General features: G+C 38.0%; 1 long non-coding RNA gene across 1 annotated transcript in view; it reads right to left on the bottom strand.

Annotated features, from left to right (window-relative positions):
* Positions 1-2,214: 2,214 nt before the first annotated feature.
* LOC130432109 (uncharacterized) overlaps positions 2,215-5,370 on the bottom strand; it is a 12,686-nt gene continuing 9,530 nt past the window's right edge. Inside the window, exon 3 of the long non-coding RNA XR_008908420.1 lies at positions 2,215-2,817. This is a non-coding gene — a long non-coding RNA (uncharacterized LOC130432109). The remainder of the gene's footprint in view (positions 2,818-5,370) is intronic.

Here is a 5,370-nt window from a genome sequence, read left to right as displayed (position 1 = left end):
CCAGCTGTCTGATGAGAACACGCCCCCTTTCTACCGGAGATCAGCATTAGAGATGATGATGATGATGTTCCCTCGGCATTTAGACAAATCGAGAAGAGTCTACTGAAACAGCTACCGAATCAATCGATTATATCTTGGTTATTAAGACGAGACATATTCAGAATGAAAAATAAACGGGCAATATTTTTGTTAAATTTCTCTTTAATATGAATAGGTAGGCTACGTTCACCAAAATAACTGTTTTGAGTGTCTGAAATTAAAAGCTGGCAAAAAATAAAAAATAAATCAATTGTATTACATCTTCACTATTCGGGATTTTTTGGAAATTACCAACTGGGCAGTGTTAACAATATGGGTGCAAATAGCTGTTTAAAAGTATGAACAACCAATAGGTGGCGGTAAAAAGCTTTGGACAAAGCATGCGCAGTTGAGGCAGCGCTATGAGGGCATAGGTCGATGACCTTAGGTCAACTGCAGGTCAATTGTACAAGATGGTCATGAATGAGGACCAAGTTCAGTGTCAAGATCGACCTAAGTGCTATAAAGGGCAGATGCTGTATTGATAGTAGGATAGTAGACAATCAACCTTAAAATTTAAATCTTATATAGGCCTTGTAAACTTTTGCTCAAGCTGAGAGTGGAGACCAATGTCTTGCTTTATGATAAATTGTCAGATAAGTCACACCTTTTTAGAGGGCTTGGTTTTTTACACTAAATAGTTGGAAGAACAGTCAAAATTCAAGGTATTTTTATGGCTGCATCGGCACACTTAACCAAAAGCTTTACTGGCTCTCCGTTTTCATGCCACTCACAATCCAAACTTTACTGCCTGTCTCTTTCCATCTAAATTTGCTTTGTATTCTCTCAATACCTTCTGTCCTCTTTTTATCCTGATTTTCTCTGTATGTGTATGCATGGAAAAGTGGATCTCCAATGACTGTAGGGTAAATATAATAATTTAAAGTCGTGCTGGTGCAAAGGGGCGTTCAACTATTCCGGTTGAATTCATGTATGGGATCCAGAGCAATACACATTGCGTGTGGCAAAAAAAAATACAATATAGCCCATGTTACTCAGATTGATATTCAAGCTTGTTTGAAATGACATGGTTAAAAGAGATTTTATGATGTTTCATTAACAAAGGTCGGGAGGAACCTAAGCATATAATCAGCCCGCCTGTATATCATCAGCAATCAAATATAGCTCGAGCATGTGACCTCATCACAATCATCTCGGCTGGTGCAGCATCAGCAATCACAGCATTTAACCAATCAGCTCAAGCAAGCTCCATCATAAATAGACAAGCAGTCTGATGCTTCTTGCAAGTTCAACATCCCTCCTCCACCTCAGCTCCTCTCATTTTCCTCTTAGTCCCGCAGGACCCCCGTTGGGTTGTGTTCTGGGCTCGAGCCGGTTCCGAGTGCGGCGCACTTGCCCTAACCAGGGTAGAGTGCTTCGGGTTCAGATAGGCCCGATGAGCTCGGAGCCCACTCCTAGCACAGCAAGCCAAATACGCATAACCTTCATACCTATGTTTACCAATTCATCCTACAACCTAGCTGCTTATCTGGGAAGGTGAACTCGTGAAATTGCCAATGCATTGAAACAGTAAAATATTATGTATTTTTAGCAACTTCTAAAAGCTTTTTTTGAAGACCTTTACTTGGAACTTGTAGTGTATTAAACCTTTTCAAGCTTCCCATCCGGAGCAACACAGAAATCTGCATCTATTGAATTAAGAAGAAAAACATCACAAGGTGGTTCACTTTGACAGTCACACGAAGCAAACAGCTTGGCTGCCACTTTTGGGAGCCATTGAGCATTTTATGGCTGTTTTCTCATTACACCAGAAGCTGTATAATGCCAGGCTTTGTGAGGATAGGAACAAAGCAGCAAGCAAGAGAGAAAAAAAAAGGTGGGCGTAAAGTAATGACTTAGTCACCCCATCCATAAAAAAAGGCAGGAGCGTGCATGCTCCTGAGTCAGCATGAAGGACCTGCTGAAGTGAGCTTAAATCTTTGGGAGCAAAAGTCTTTGACTGATGGAAGTTACATGACAGAAACAAGAGCTAGAGGGTCTCCATGGTGATATTAGATTTTATGAAGGCATAAACACTGCAAGAAACCATTACTCCATAGATGATTTCCAGTTTCAAATATGTTGCCCATATTTCACAGACTGGGTCACATCAGGCGGCTACAGATACGATACTTATGTCAATGCAGCACACAGCAGATCATCAGTAAAACAATTTTCATACAGTGGCATTTTAAAGAATTTAAATTGCTCTAAAGTTTGTACTGAACCCATTTAGGTTTGATAGTAGCTGTGTAATAAACCTATTATCAGCGGCGTGCGCTGTGGATTCACCGGGTTCCTGGGACAGCTCCAAACACACCCATCTGTGATTAAATAATCATTTTGCTCTTTGTGAAGCATACTGTACATTTGTCACAACATAATTTTAACAGGAAGTAGACTATGAGAAAGAGGTTAAAAACCAGACAGTGATTTTATTTGACAACGGGATAAGAACTGCAGGTGAGTGTGACTGATAGGAGTTCTTGGAATGACAATCTGCCAATAATGACCCTTTGTGCTTGATCCTTGCTATCCACATTTTTGTTTTGGTGGAAAGATCTCAATTGCAAGATGAATTGCTCGTATCACCACACGATGTGTGGAAAAAATCTGCTTTTTACTTATCAAGGATTAACATGGAATAACACGATGAAAGTTCGAAGTTCTTCTAGAGAATGTCCAATAGCCATTGGTAGTCTGTTGGGCTTTGGCAGGGTGCCTGGTCTATCGTTCGATCTGAAATAAAAAACACAAGGTTGCAATATTCATTTTCCCTCCAATATAAAATCGTATAATTCATAAAATGGCTTTTCAATATGCAGTCCATTTACCAAGGCACCCTGGAAGGAAAAAGGTCAAAACCACTGGATTGGAATAAATCTGCATGTCTTTTTTCAGTGAGGGTCAGATTTTACACATCGATTTAAACCATGTTTTATATTTTCTCCATCAAGTGGTAAGAAATTCAAGAGCTACAGAGAGCCATACATAGTCAACACAATCATGCAACCTTTCCTGTTTATCTAATCCTGTTTAATATTTTGCTACTGCTGAGCAGATGTGTCAAAAGTATTTACATTCCTTACTTAAGTAGAAGTATAGATGCGAATGGTTTGAAAAGACTTCTGTAGAAGTTGAAGTATCAAAGTACTGGTTTCAAAACTACTTAAAGTATAAAAGTAAAAGTAATGTATGGAAAAAAGGACAAAAGCTTTGGCCGCGCTACAGGGGCCAATTGTGCACTTCACCACCTCCTCAAAAACACATTTTTCTAAAGTTGAAAAATTTGGGATGCACCAGGCTACCTGTTTTATGCCGCATATGCCAAATAATGAACACATTTTAGTACAATGCAAACGCATTAAAGAACCATATGTGTGAACAACTGAGCATTAACATGTGTTTCATCAGCCATGTGATCAGCCCAGGACAAAAAAGAAGGAAGACTGCATTTACCCTCGCCAAACCCCCTGAAAACAGTCTTTAATGTTACTTATTAAATGTTACATGATGAAAAATAGGCAACTGTTTGCCTAAAATATGTATTTTTCCCTCAGCAACAACACAAAACACAAAATATTATAATTACCAAATTCCGACTGGCAATTTTGGAAATACCAGTTCAAATGTTTATTAGTTTAACAGTCACCTAAACAATATTGAATAAAATAGGTTGATGCTTTGTGCAAATATCATATGCTTATGTCAAATAAGATGGCATTAACAAATGGCAATCCTTGAAAAGTTTATACTAGGCATACTTTAAATTTTATAGTAATTAGCAATAATTCATCAAACTATTAAAAACGCTTATTTTTAATTATAAAAATGGCCACGTAATAAGAAATGTATTTTTGCCTATTTCAATGCTCATTTTGAAGCCCCCTTACAAGTAAGCCTAGCCCACTTGCGGGCCACGGACCCTCTGTTGAGAACCACTGATCTAGACCTCTATAACAAACATTTGGTTTTACACTTAAAGTGAATTCAAATGATCAAATATTGTTAAATAAATAATATTAGTATCATTATAGTCACTAAGAAGTGAATAAACCACCATCCGTCTCTCTGCTCTTTGCCAAGCAGTGCGCATGAAGCGGAAGGGGTGGAATCAAAAATTAGTTTGAAGTCGAAATTATAAACATCGATATTAAACAACCATTTATTCACAACACGAAGGACTTATATTTCTTTCTGCTGGAAAACGAAGGAAAGCAGAGCTCACTCGCCTGGCCAACACGTTTCGCCAGGTCCCGCAGTTTCACCGGATCGAGGTGGAAGACTTGACCTCTCAAACGGAGTTGGTCTCGCGGTATCTCGCATGATCGAGGCTGCGGTACACGCATCTAAATGTGTCCGCCCTGAAAATGTTCAGGGGTGGTGGGATGCAAATGGGTACAGAACACTGGAACGCGGCGCTCCCCGGGCTGTAAAGGACATCTCACCTCCGAAGATAAAGAAGTCGTTTTCTTTGCAGATGGTGATACACTTACAGCCTTGAGTTATATGAAGAGGTAAATGCGATTTCTTCCAATTATTTATGAATAATAGAAAGTAGCAAGTGAAGATCTGAAAAGTTCTAAATGGGTCTAAATTGAAATTACAACAGTTATTAAACCTAATGGTAATAATGTAGCTAGTTTTATTTACTACTTACAAACACACTGTAGACTAATAAATACTGCAGGCTAATGTTGTGATTTAGAACCCAAACTGTGGCTGAATGTAATTCTGAAATAAAGGCATGCACAAATTGGCTTACAATTTGTTGTAAGCATATTAGCTTATCTTCAATCATAATTATGGTTTGGCCAAAAGCATGACTTTTAAACTAGATCCAAGTTTACTTTTAAATGAATAAAAAATTTTGATAGTTGGCCTACAGGCAATTTTATTAACTTAACGTAAGGTTTTAATTCTTCTCTCAAAAAAAGAATAGTTACCAATATAATTAAATGTTAGGCACAACTTATTTTATTTTAAATTATTTGCTTAGTTGGATCAACAGAATTTAGTTAGTTTAGGTTCAATTCATGTAACAAGAGCCAATCACAAGCACAAATGTTATGTCTTCTGAAGTAAAAAAAGGCTCCAAGCAGTTATGAATCTGTTTTCCAATTAAGCAATTAAGCTCTTGGTTCCTCTAATACTTGAGGGCAACGTTTTCAAGTTTATTAAAGTTTTCTTTTAGGTCCTGGTGTCACACCCACGCTGAGAAGGTCCTCATTGGCTATGAATTCAAGGATTTTGTTTTTGTTGAGGTCTAGTGGACCACTGTCATTGAACTTC

This window comes from Triplophysa dalaica, chromosome 11, assembly GCF_015846415.1.
Source record: "Triplophysa dalaica isolate WHDGS20190420 chromosome 11, ASM1584641v1, whole genome shotgun sequence".
NCBI classification, from domain to species: Eukaryota; Metazoa; Chordata; class Actinopteri; order Cypriniformes; family Nemacheilidae; genus Triplophysa; species Triplophysa dalaica.
The sequence above is the reverse complement of the archived record's forward strand: the minus strand, read 5'-3'. Positions and strand labels throughout refer to the sequence as shown.